At 41.8% G+C, this 13,180-nt stretch overlaps 1 long non-coding RNA gene across 1 annotated transcript; it reads right to left on the bottom strand.

Moving 5' to 3' along the window:
* Positions 1-861: 861 nt before the first annotated feature.
* Positions 862-10,493, bottom strand: LOC119714592 (uncharacterized). Its single transcript, XR_005261951.2, has 3 exons — positions 10,385-10,493; positions 6,187-6,795; positions 862-4,619 (listed from the first exon to the last, which is right to left on the bottom strand). It is a non-coding gene; the product is annotated as an uncharacterized lncRNA (long non-coding RNA).
* Between the last annotated feature and the right edge of the window lie 2,687 nt (positions 10,494-13,180).

Raw genomic sequence — 13,180 nt, 5'->3', positions numbered from 1 at the left:
AAAACTTCTGTCTTTACAGCACAATTCTTGTGAACCAGAAATAACAAAAAGGCCATTTTGCAGTGAGCTGCCTGTGCTGTCTGTTCTGTCATAATCTTTTATATTGTCCCCTATCCATAGCAGTTGCCCCAGGCAAGAGAAAAGCCACCTTTGGGAGACATAACAAGCTAAGAACACTGACAAAGACAAAGGGCTTTTACAGCTGGTATCCAGGCTACATTTATGAAAGGTATTCCTAACTGAATACATATTTGATGTACATAATCTCTCATCCCATTAAGGCTCCCAGTACTTGTCTCTTAGAAATAACTTGTCATAAAATTCATGGTCACTGGGAACAATCCTACCTAGGGACAGGAACTTTTCCCCTGATTTCTGTGAACTCATGAAAAGCACCTCAGGTTAAACACAGGTAAATGAGAACAAGGTAATATGAGAGACACCTGCTCCCATTTTTGACCTTACATAATTCTTCTTTCAGTCTTGTATATCCCACTTCTCCTGTCCCTAAAGCTGTCTTCAAACACAATTCATAGAATCATAGAATCATAAAGAATCATTTCTCCCCTTCAGTCATCCTCAAGCAAGTATCTCTGTGGACACATATACTATGGTCTAGCATAGCATTCTAGAATATTTCACAGAATCATAGAATCATTAAGGTTAGAAAAGACCTCCAAGATCATCTGGTCCAACCATTACCCTACTACATTAAAGGAGGCTGTAGAGAGGTGGGGGTTGGCCTGTTCTCCCATGTGCCTGGTGACAGGACGAGGGGGAATGGGCTAAAGTTACGCCAGGGGAGTTTTAGGTTAGATGTTAGGAAGAATTTCTTTACTGAAAGGGTTGTGAGGCACTGGAACGGGCTGCCCAGGGAGGTGGTGGAGTCACCATCCCTGGAAGTCTTCAAAAGACGTTTAGATGTAGAGCTTAGGGATATGGTTTAGTGGGGACTGTTAGTGTTAGGTTAGAGGTTGGACTCGATGATCTTGAGGTCTCTTCCAACCTAGAAATTCTGTGATTCTGTGATTCTGTGATACTACCAATGTTGACCACATCCAAATTTCCTTAAACACCCCCAGAGACTGTGACTCCACCACCTCCCTGGGCAACCTGTTCCAATGTCTGACTGCTCTTCCTGAGAAGAAATGTCTCCTCATTTCCAACCTGAACCTCCCCTGGTGCAACTTGAGGCCATTCCCTCTAGTCCTATCACTAGTTATCTCCAAGAAGAGGCTGACCTCCACCTCCCCACACTTTCCTTTCAGGCAGTTGTAGAAAGCAACAAGGTCTCCCCTGAGACTCCTCTTCTCCAGGCTAAGCAACCTCAGTTCCCTCAGCCACTCCAATTAGGACTCGTGTTCCAGGCCCTTCACTAGCTTCTCTCGACACGCTCCAGGGCCTCGAGATCTTTGTGGTAGTGAGAGGCCCAAAACTGAACTGAAGTAATTGAGGTGCGGCCTCACTAGAGCAGAGTACAGGGGAATGATCACCTCGCTGGCTGCACTGTTCCTGATCCAAGCCAGGATGCCGTTGGCCTTCTTGGCCACCTGGGCACACTGCCTGCTCATGTTCAGGTGAGCATCAACCAACACCCCCAGAGACTTTTCCTCTGCACAGCTTTCCAGACACCCTGCCCCAAGTCTGTAACATTGCACGGGGTTGTTGTGACCAAAGTGCAGGACCCATCACTTAGCCATGTTGAACCTCATCCCATTGGCCTCTGCTTATCTTCCAGTCTGTCTAGGTCCCTCTGCAGGGCCTTCCTACCCTCTGGCAGATCAACACTTCTCCCCAACTTGGTGTTGCCTGCAGACTTACTGAGGGTACATTCAATTCCTTCATCCAAATCATCAGTAAAGATATTAAAGAGGATGGGCCCCAATACCAACCCCTGGGGAACACCATTCCGTTCACCATCTCCCTCTGGTCCCAGCCATCCAGACAGTTTTTAACCCAGACAAGAGCGTATCTGTCCAAAACATGGGCTGACAGCTTCTCCGGGAGAATACTGGGGGAGACCATGTCCACGGCCTTGCTGAAGTCTAGGCAGACTACATCAACAGCCTTTCCCTCATCCACCAGGTGGGTAACTGGGTCATAGAAGGAGATGAGGTTGGTGAGGCGGGACTTGCATTCAGGCTAACAGTCTGACAGGCTCCTCAAGTCCTCCTTATGACCCTTTTTTTAGGTGGGTGTCACATTGGTAAGTCTCCAGTCGTCTGGGAAGTCTCTAGATGACCATGGCAATTGATAGGTGATGGAAAGTGGCCAAGCAGCTCCTTTTAAAACCAGCTCAAACTTCACTTCTGCAAACTCTTGAGTTCCCCGGGGTAACGCATCATAACATCATAGAATATCCTGAGCTGGAAGGGACTCTTGAGGATCACTGAATCCAAATCCTGGATCCACACAGAGTAACCTAAGAGTTAAACTGCATATTAAGGAGCATTGTCCAAATGCTTGTTCAATATTGACAGGCTTGGGACCATATTTGTGTGCCCTTGTGAAACAGCTAGTAACTGGGGATAGAGCCCTTAATTTTGTGTAATTCAAGTAAATGCAAACAAACAATTTATTCCTTCATTACTGAACATGTCCTACAAAGAACTTCCACCCAACTTAACAGTGAAACACACATGCACATGAAACAGTAGTTTACCTGATAGTTTTAATTATCATTGCACTACTGAGGTTCATTAAGAAATACTGATACTTTAAAATTAATAAAGAACACTGCCTGAAGGATCACTTTTGTACCATGCTTTGAAGTTTAACAACATCTGGCTTTGGTGGACTCATCCCAGATAAATTCTGGGATGGTTAACAGAGGCTACACTGCCTCCAGTTGTGACAAGTATTCATTTTTAGACAGCTAGCAGCTGCAGAAGGGAATAAAATGTTATATCTGCCTTCTTGCCACTAGTCACAAAAAAAAATAGAAATAAAAATAAATAAAAAAATTGGCCGCGAGATGTATTCAAGTAGTTAATGGAGCACTGCTTGTAACAAGAAGAGACATAAGAGGTTTTTTAATGCTAGAAGCTAGCCATGCTACTGCTATGGAAGGGGAATTCAGAACATGCCCTCATACATCAAATCCCTGCTATGTTGTTTATGAGCAGCAATTTGAGATCAGGACTGGATTTGTAGAGGTATGTGAATTGTAAACAGTTTGCAGAAATGGCAACCAAGATTCCAGCATGCTTACTGTAGGCCTGGAGAGGTTTGCGAGGCATTATTGTTCTTTAAACTTAATTACCAGGTACAGTTAAATCCTAGGCCAGATTTTTATCTTATACCATGCAAGGAAGGCTGAATTTGATCTTTTGAAGGTATGTCAGTCAGTTGCTGGGAATATCACATGCATGGTAAGCATAGGATATGCCCACTTATGCTATTTCAACACTGCTAAAGGAATCCTTCTAATATTTTATGTTCAACTCTGAGATGAATTCAAATAACTACAGCAAGGTCCTTTCTTATAGTACTGTGCAGAGGGCATTTCAAGCTAACAAAGCTTCAGCAAGAATGGAAAAGAACAGCTCTCTTACAGTGGCTTGGAAGAAACAGAAGTAGAATCATAGAATCACAGAAGTGGTTCTGTGCACTACTAAGATATCAAAACTTGTAACCTGTTGAGGTTTATGATTTGGATGAGCAACAAGGCCTGGCTGTTTAATAAGATCACTTCAATCACAGCAAGTGCAGGAGTTCAGGCTTGCAGTTCATTGAAAGACCTCTAAGGAAAACAGGACTGTTGCCAATGGCTTTAAGTCACAAGTGAAAGGACCCATATATCAGAAAAGGCTGAAAACTTCCGTGTTGACTTATTGCCAGACAAAGAAGCCCAGGAGCAAATATCCCAATCGAGGTCAACATTTCCAGTGTTCAATGTGTGAAATTTTGGCTCAATGCAAACCTGCAGCAATTTCTAAAGATACGAGCTGCCTAAGAAATTCAAACCAGCATTCAGAATTTGGGTTGCACTGCGTACAGCTTTGATCAGAGGCTCTTAGCACTTCCCGCCTTTGTAAAAATCTACACAAGTGTATGTGGCAAGAATATTCAGTCAATAAATAGGGATTTGTAGGTTTAAAATAGCATCAGCTGAAATAGTAGGCTCACATCATGTAAACGTTTTTGCACTTTAAATTCTGATGTCAGGCATTTGGCCCCTAACACAGCCAACATTTTTTCATGGCGCTTATATAACGCAGGGTAAGTACTGGACTTAACGAAGAAGCCTAAAATGAGTTTGACAACCAAAAGCCATTACACTGAAGCTGCTGAAAGAGACCTGCAAGCAGCTCTGCACCCACCCATGGTTATGATGGGGGGGGCCTAAGGCTCTGAGCCCTCGAGCCAGAGGGCAGCAGAGCTTCGAGGCTGTGTCTGCCGGTTGCAAGCCGTGCCTGGAGGCAGCCCACGGCCGAGATCGGGGCCGTGCCCCGCCGGCCGCCAGAGGGTGCCTCTGGCCCGCGGTCCCCGCCGGGGCTGGACGGGTCCCCGGCCGGCCGGGCTCATTCGTCCTGCAGCGAGGAATTGTCCCCAAATCCCGCTTCCTGAGCACGTTTTCCTCCTGTTTGTGCCGTTTTCAAAAGCTGGAGCGGGTCACTCTGAAAGACGGAAGGTTAAATGAGGTGGGAGACATAGAAAAAAAAAAACATATATACATGGATATATATATATATATATATATATATACACAGAATATGAGAAGGGTGGAAAGGTAGACACTGCACAACGTAGATAAAAGAGCAAAAAGTCAGAGCGGTGATGGAGGGGTGCCCAAGCATGACAACAGGTCTGAGTTTAGCCTAAACTGCTGTTTTCTCATCTCTCATTAAAAGTAGAGACACACTAGTAGAAAACCAGAGCAGTTTTATTATGGAATGTTTTAAGATGTCTGCTTTCAGCTATTTCTATCTTACAAAAATATTACTCTTTGTTCTCATTTTTCTTACATTCATTAGAGGGGATTTTTTCCTAGGAATCTGATGAATTGCTGCTGACTGTTTGATGAGAGCACTTCAGATATTTTACATAGGACTGAATAATTTCAAGATGGTTTGGGGTTTGATTTCCCGTTGGTTGAAATTCTCATATTACCGACATGGACTGTATTTTCATTATAACTTGTTCAGAAGGAATGGAATTGTTCCAAATTAAAATGAGTTTATTCAGAAAAAAAAAAAAAAAAAAAAAAAAAAAAAAAATCAGGTTCTTTAAGCTAGAAAAATAGTATTATGAGTAGGATTTTGTGTGTTCTGTTTTTCTGCTTACAGAAGGATCTTATGGGTCACAGAATTATGCCCTCCATGATCCAACTTTTTTTATATGTAACCCTTGCTGTTCTCAGGAACAGATACTGGAGTTCACAGCTGAGTAATGCAAAGATACCTTCTGAAGATCTTAAGGGCTTTTACCAACAAATGAACTTAGAAGGCAGTTCTCAAAGGTGATAATTGTCCTATTTAATTCAACAGGATCAGTCTGAAATCAGCTGTCAATACCTAACTTCATGAACTAATTTCAGTGATAGTTGTTTTAGAAGAAATAGTCAGCAATTCTGCTTACCTGGCAGTACCTGAAGTGCCAGCAGCACTGCCTGCCAAAAAGCATCCAACTCCACCTCTCTGGCTTTAATGCTTAGTTATTTGTTTCTAACACAAAGATACCTGGGCTTACTACTACGATCATATCAGTCTGGTGAAACATTGTGGAGAAGCCAACTTAGAGGTAGTATTACCACTGAGGATACAGTTCAGAAAAGTATTTTGCTTAGGTTATGCTTAATTTGAAAGCTTGCATGTAATCTTAAAATCTCACAAATCTCACAGTAGTTTATCATATAGTTAGCTGCTTCCTAAACCTGTTTTTAATTTAAAATCTCTGAAACACTTTTTTTTTTTTTTTTAATAGATTGAGGCTGTAATAAAGACTGAAAGGACCGTAGAAGCACAGTCCTAAATATATCAGGAATGTCAATAATGCATTATGTTAATACTGGCTTTCACAAATATTTGTGGTACCCATGCAGTTGAAGTCCCTTTGAACAGAGCACAGAAGAAACACCGGATACAGCCTCTGCATGCAGTGTCTTTCTCAGCCATGCTGCCCACTTCTGTCAGTCTCAATTTTTTCAAATGCCAATTAACAGGTGTGAGAAATGCTACTTCTTACCCAGAGACTGATGTCTGCAAAACAGCAATACTATCTTGGCAATCCAGTCCGTAGCATAAATATCATGGTGTTTGAGCCCTTGGGGCCTGTGGAGTTTACAACTATGCTGTCAAGATCGCTTCGTTGGGATAGTCCTTGAAGTCCTGCCAAGACGTAGGGGACTCCGGTGCTTTTATGTGCTCCCAAACACAGCTCTGGCTCCAGGAGTCAACACTCTCGTCAGGCTGAGTGATGGTGTGAATCTCAACCCGCGAGCTGAGATTCCAGCAGGGAGTGTGACAGTGCATGCTTGCATGATGATGCCAAAGAAGCAGGTGACACTGGCTGATAGCTGCAAGGAATAGTAACTGGATGGCTTCTTGTTACATATCCTCAGAACTTCACAGGATGGAATTAGAGAGAGAGGAACAGTTATAAAATGAGGTTACAAAATCCGGATGTCCTGATCAATTCGAGACAGTTGTAAGGTACCTAACACTGCATGCACAGGCAAGAACAACATTCAGCACTGGGTCAGGATCTGTTTGCATCATATTTTGACTAATCCAAGGATTAATCACATTGCAAGTCAATGAGCTGTTACGCTCTTCCAGGCACTCTAGAGACTGCCTGCAGAGAGAAAAGAAGGGTTTGGCACATCAAAATGGTGATACGAAGAAGTGCAGAGCAAGTATGTTTTCCTTGTAACAAAAACCTACACAGAAATAAAGTATTTCAACACAGCTTGGAAAGAAAAACAAGAGTTAAAAGGGCAAAGTTTATCTCGGACACATCACAAAAAAATCAGGAGAGTTGCATCAGTTCCAAATTTGGCCCTCCACATCTATAATAAATGGAGAGCAAAGGCAGCAGTTTGGAATCTGAAGTGCTTCATTTCTGGAAGTTCTCAGGAATCACAAAAGCCTTCAAAATTAACACCACTCTTGCAAAACATGACAGGTTTCTGTGCATTATGTGTATTTCTGCTGCTGTTAAGACATGAATACTGAGATAGCAGCAGATCTGCTTCTCACCTGGGCCAGAATTAAAAGAGAGATCTAATCAGAGCATTTAAATGCCAGCGTATGTTCTGCATTTTGTAGTTATCCTCATATGTACTCCCTACCACAAGTAAATAAGAGAAAATCTTTTTGCTTAACCATGGAAGCTTTGTTGAACGTCGAGCAATTTTGTCACCTGCATGTCACTGTCTTGGCTTTTAGAGTATTTATCCAACGGTAGCATACAACCCTGTTGTGATCTTTACCTGTGCCAGCAGGAGAAACCAGACATGCAGTCCTACAATAGAAAGAGAGGCTGCTAGACCACTGCTGGTTTTGAAGAGCTTTTCTCTTGTGGATCTCCATTAATAAAAGAGACAGTATCCAGATGAGGCAAAAGTCAACAGCAGAAAATATGTTTGAGAGGTGTCATTAATGGACATACTGTTCCTACCTGTGTGTTGACCTTAGGAACAAATGAATTCAGGTAAGTGTACATTAGAAATAGTTTTTGCAGTAAGCAAGGAAACAAGCAAACTAGTTAGGTGTTACTATTTATTGTTTTCTATTTCTTCATTCAGGGTGGTGAGGCACATACACAGGCTGCCACAAAAAGGTTGTAGATGGCCCATCCCTGGAGGTGTTAAAGGCCAGGTTGGATGGGGCTCTGGCCAACCTGATCTAGTGGGTGGCATCCCTGCCTATGGCAGGTGGGTTGGAGTTAGATGATCTTTAAGGTCCCTTCCAACCCAAGCCATTCTATGATTCTATGATTGTATGTTACCAATCTCTTTTAAGACACTATGAAATAAATACATGCTTATGGTCAGTTCTGCAATTTACTTGATATCTTTAACCTCTAGCAGAGAAAGACTGTGGTATTGAAACACTTATTACAGAATTGTCCAGACACTTTTTAATGTTCAGTAATGGAAGGTGCTGAGCATACTTCTGTTTCCTCAAAGTAGCAAAAATTCACATAAATTTCAGGTTCAGAAACAATATGCTGTATTCTCTGGTAAGACTTATTCTGAGCTGAATTCTGCAAGGTATTGCCTATGTACTGGAAACTGGTAGTTAAAAGTACAGAGTTGATAGCATTAAATAATGTGACAGAGATTCTTAATCCCTTGTACAATGCAGCTCCTGTGAAAAGCAATTTAAGTGCTGATCTTTTTATTTAAAAAAAAAAAAAAAAAAGGAATAAAGCAAAGTTGAATTTACCTGTCAAAGTGGTTCTTCTATAATTCATTATGGAAAATTATTAAGTTAAACCTGTGAACTGAAATCTGTATTGTACTATTCAAAGATAATGAAAGTTATTCCACGGTTTTGTACACATACCTCCTAAGCCTCATTTAAAGGGAACTTTTTGTGCCTTATCACATGGTTCCTAATGAAACAGTCACTTTTCCTCAGATCCAAGATGAAGAGAAATGTAGTTACTGATTCCCTGCTCACAGCAAATCTGTGTAGGCTGATCCTTAAATGTTAGCTTTTCCCATTGACCTTCTCTAGACAGGTTATGTTTACAGGACTCGAAAGAGTGTCCCCAGCACTCTGGGAGGTGGAAAGATGAGTCTACAAGCTGATAGTGTTTGCTAAACCCATATCTTTTGAGAAGTCAGGTGAACAGATTTGGCCTCACATATACCTGTCCACATGTTTGTGTTACATTACAGTGCTGATGTACCCAGCAAGGAGCTGCACTGGATCAGGCAACACTAAGTATTTCCACCATCTCTTGCTCTCAGGCTACATCTACGCCTGCCCAGTGCAGATCCAGAGCTTGCCATATCCCATCCACCCACTTTGCCTTTATATCTGCAGTGAACAGAAGGCTGCACTATGCTGAAATATATGGAACAGTGCTCCATCCTGCAGGAAAGATGTATTTAATCTGTTCCTTTCTCCCTTTAAAGAATTTTATATGGAAAATATTTTCAGGTTTTGTTTGCTTGAAGACATTCGCAGAGCAATCTGTGCCCTGTAATTCCTTGTATGTCCTCTTGGCAGTATATGTATTTATTACTATGTTAAAAGCATTTCCTTAAGTTTCTTGATCACTAGCTATTGCATTCTGTTGCACTGTGCTAAGTGAAAGATACCAAATACAAGATACAGCAGCCTATTTCCTAACACAGGAAAATTCCTATTTCCTCATATGAGCAGCAATTGCTCACGGCCTCAGTTGGCTGTGACCAGCAATCTGCTCTAATCCCATGCCTGTGTGGATCATAATCTTGGGCAGACACCTGCCACTAAAGCACTTCACTGTGTGGTGTGGTGACTGCATCCCAATAGCAGTGGGTAAGTGATACTGCCACCCACAACCACCTGTTCTGCCCACGTGGCAGCCTGCTACTGAGGTGGTCCGCAGAGACACCATGGCCACCTCCAACCACAGGGCTGCGTGCCTTCTGGAACAGGGGCATGACTGTCTGGTGCTAAGCGGTTGTTAAACATGCCAGTCTGCATTTCTGTTCGGATGTCCAGTTCATAATGCAACCTAGACCATTAAAAATGTGTGTGCCATAAGCTCGGAAATGCAGATGAACAAATTATCTGCAGCAATGCCTGTGAGGCTGGAGATAGCATGGCTAATCTCCATTCAGCATCCTATTTAGGTCTTGAAAGTCCTGGTCTTCTTTTTAAGCTGCTTGATAAGATATTGCTTATAATTTCTATGCTTCTGACTGTCAGGGCAGAATAAAGTTGTGTTAGTGAGACACCTCTGAGCAGGTGAAGCCAAGCCACAGACACTGCTCCTTAAGATCCTTAAGACACTGTGCCTTAAGATCCTTCACATATTTCTTCTGCCAAGAGAACTGGAAAAGCTGTTTCATTAGAGACAAGGGAGTACCATGACAGTCTCAACACATCAGTTCAGATGTGCCCAAATGTAACACAAACTTGTTCCCAAACTTGTTCTTTATTAGGGCATGATCCAGAAATTTGTTATTATTCAGCTTTGTCCCTGCTGCCACTAGATGTACTTCTGAACCTAAGTGGAAAATCCACATTATTAAGACTATACTCCCACAGAAAATATTTTCAGGATCCTCTTTAATTAGGACTTATAGGTCAGAAGAGTGAATACTGAAAGACAATGATTAATTCTTTTGTCAAGCTTCTTTCACCAGATATACTTTCCACTACTATATTGGAAGGGGAGGGAGTGTGAAACAGCATTAGCTTCCCAAATGAGCAAGTTTTACCTTCAGATACTTCAGGCTGCAGTTCCACCATTTTCCGGACACAAACATGCAGTTTTTCTAGTGCTGCCACAGACATAGATGTGGGTAAGCAGAGGAAAGCCAAAAGCTAAGGATGAAATAGAAAGTGAAGAGGAGAAGTTAAGGACACATGGAATTTACTTCTGATGATTGTGCCGGTGCACTGTACTCACCGGAGCAAAACAAAGTATTTGGGGATGCCTTTAATTCAGCAACTGTTCCTAAAGTTTCAAATGATATCCCTAGCCAAAATCTCTTTTCATCCAGCTGTGTCTGAGCCTCTGTAAGACAGTATTAACTAGGGAGGATCATATAACTGCAATTACAGTGGCTGACATTACTTCCTCTGTGCAGGTGTGCAAGGTGCTCCGTCAAACCTGTCCAACCCAGCTTGGTCTCATTCTCAGCTCACTGGGAGACTGCCTTCCCTTAAGAGTTGGAGCAATCTTCAATTTTAAACTTTCCTAAGACTGGGAAATTAGGGGATTTTCTGGACTAGGAATTTGATTTCAAAAGCAGCCAAGCAGATACAGAATCTGGGATCTTCAGGCCACACCTGCCATAATGGTTAGCTGATGGATGACTAAAATTTTGCTCTAGAGTACTGTGGTGGGGGACAATAACTTTTTTTCTTACCAAGAAAAATCAGCACTACTGAAGCCCTGCAGTTGCCAACACAAGGAAAGACCTTCGCTTTCAAAGCCAGATGTGTTTGGTATTTTCAGAGTGGAGTTGTTCTCCATACCATCTGCTCACTGAGCACACTGACATAGGGAGTTAATGCAGAGCAGGAGTGCAACACAAACCATGCACTACCTCAGTATGCAGTACTTTCCTTGCCTAGGCCAGCTCTCTGCTGAAATAGACGCCTTGCTGCAGTCAATCTCTGCAGTTAGCTTATGTTAGGTGATCAGGTCAGGAAAACAAATTGGGCCGACCACAGAGATGGTGAGAGCAGCCCGGTCCTTCATTACAGACAGATCTAGACAAGGCTGTAAGCTTAGAATTGAAGTTTAATCCCTATTAAATAAATACATATATACAACTGGAGTGGATTACCTAGTGGATACCATATCCACAGTACTAAAACAAAAAAACAAACTCAATTCCTATCACTGAGAAGATGAGGCACTGACTCATTTTGTGCATCCAGAAATAAATAGAAATCAAGCCTTTTATTTACCTACCTCTGAATTATTACTATTTCTTGTCTACTATGTGTAATCCTACTGTGGTAGGACATTTAATTCTCATTTCTTAGAAGACATGAAAAAAAAAAAAAAAAAAAAAAAAAAACACAACAACATCATCAACAAAAACCAGCTCCTAATTCAATTTTCATACTAATTTAATTTGGAAATTTTCATTCAGTTCCCAGAAGTGTTCTAGATTTGAGCTTTCATAAATGAGGAAAGTGCTTGAACTTCGGAAATTCTTTGCATCATTTGTTTTAACAGATGCACAATACAGTAATCATCATGAGTGTTGAAACACTCATGAAGCTGGCATTTTATAAAAAATAAAAATAAATTAAAAAATGGAAAGATACAGATGGGCTAATCCCTGCAAAGTGCACATGCATCACCACAGATGACTTTTTATTCTTAGGTCACAGTGCCCAACAGAACAAATGTGTGGGCATTAGTGATTTCCCCCACAGTGTGCTCTGCTAGGTCATCACCAGACACTGTGTTTATCCTTGAATAAAAGCTCTGGGCTAGTCACATCCAAGAATCTACAAGGTTGGTAGAAGGGGCTTTTTTCCATTCTAGAATGCACCCAAAGAATCATTACTATCTGTACACATGCTTGTCTGGAATAGCCCCGGAGTGGTAAAGTTAATGCACAGGCACTGTACAAATGCTCAGATCGCTTGTAGAACTGCTGCTGTGATTTTCAGACATGCCTGACTCCTTGTAAGATATACAGCAGGTATCAGTTGTACTTAAGGATATCGGGTCCATAAAAAGTAGAAACATGAGTTAAACAGAGGTGTTGACTTTTTGTCTGACATTGTGGATGACACAAGCAGCCAGATCACTAAGTGAATAAACAGAGCTTTTTATTTTCCCTGCAGCTATGTGAGTTCTGGTTATTTCTGACACACCTGCAAAGCCTCTGTGGAGCTTAAAATAAGTGTCTCATAGAGAAAGTTTGACTTAAACACACTTTTGCACGTGGGATCTGATTTTGGAAGAGATGGGCCAACAGTGCTATTACAAAGGCATGCCAAAGAACTGTAAGCTTGCATATGTACCAGTTAACATCAAATCCCTTGTTCATCAGGGAAAGTGCATGTGCACATTTCTCACAAAAAAAAAAAAAAAAATGGGGCTGCATATTAAAGCAGACAAAACTCTGGTACGGCCTTCTTTGCTTTCTATTTCTGAAAATATTTGGATAAAAAGAGGGAATCTCTGTTTTACCCTGTTGCCTATTCCACAAATAAAATCACCACCACTTGCATGAAGACAATAGAGCAGCAACTTTACTGCTTGTTAAGAGCTTCTGGGAAATACTGATACCATACCCTGTGCATGAGATGCTGCTCCAACCCAGAGCCACCCGCCAGCACACTGCACTACTCTTTCCAGCACAGTTCCTAATCAAGCAAGGACAGGGGTTTGACCCTAGTTTGGGAACAGTTGTTTCTTCTCCTTCACTAAACACAGATTTGAAGGAGTAAACTGAGCCAAAAAGACCTGAACCTACTACACTGGATTGCCTGTTCCTTAGTATGCCAGAAAATGTGCTAGAGGCCCTCTTTCTACGGAAAGA

Source organism: Anas platyrhynchos, chromosome Z (genome assembly GCF_047663525.1).
Source record: "Anas platyrhynchos isolate ZD024472 breed Pekin duck chromosome Z, IASCAAS_PekinDuck_T2T, whole genome shotgun sequence".
NCBI lineage: Eukaryota > Metazoa > Chordata > Aves > Anseriformes > Anatidae > Anas > Anas platyrhynchos.
The sequence above is the reverse complement of the archived record's forward strand: the minus strand, read 5'-3'. Positions and strand labels throughout refer to the sequence as shown.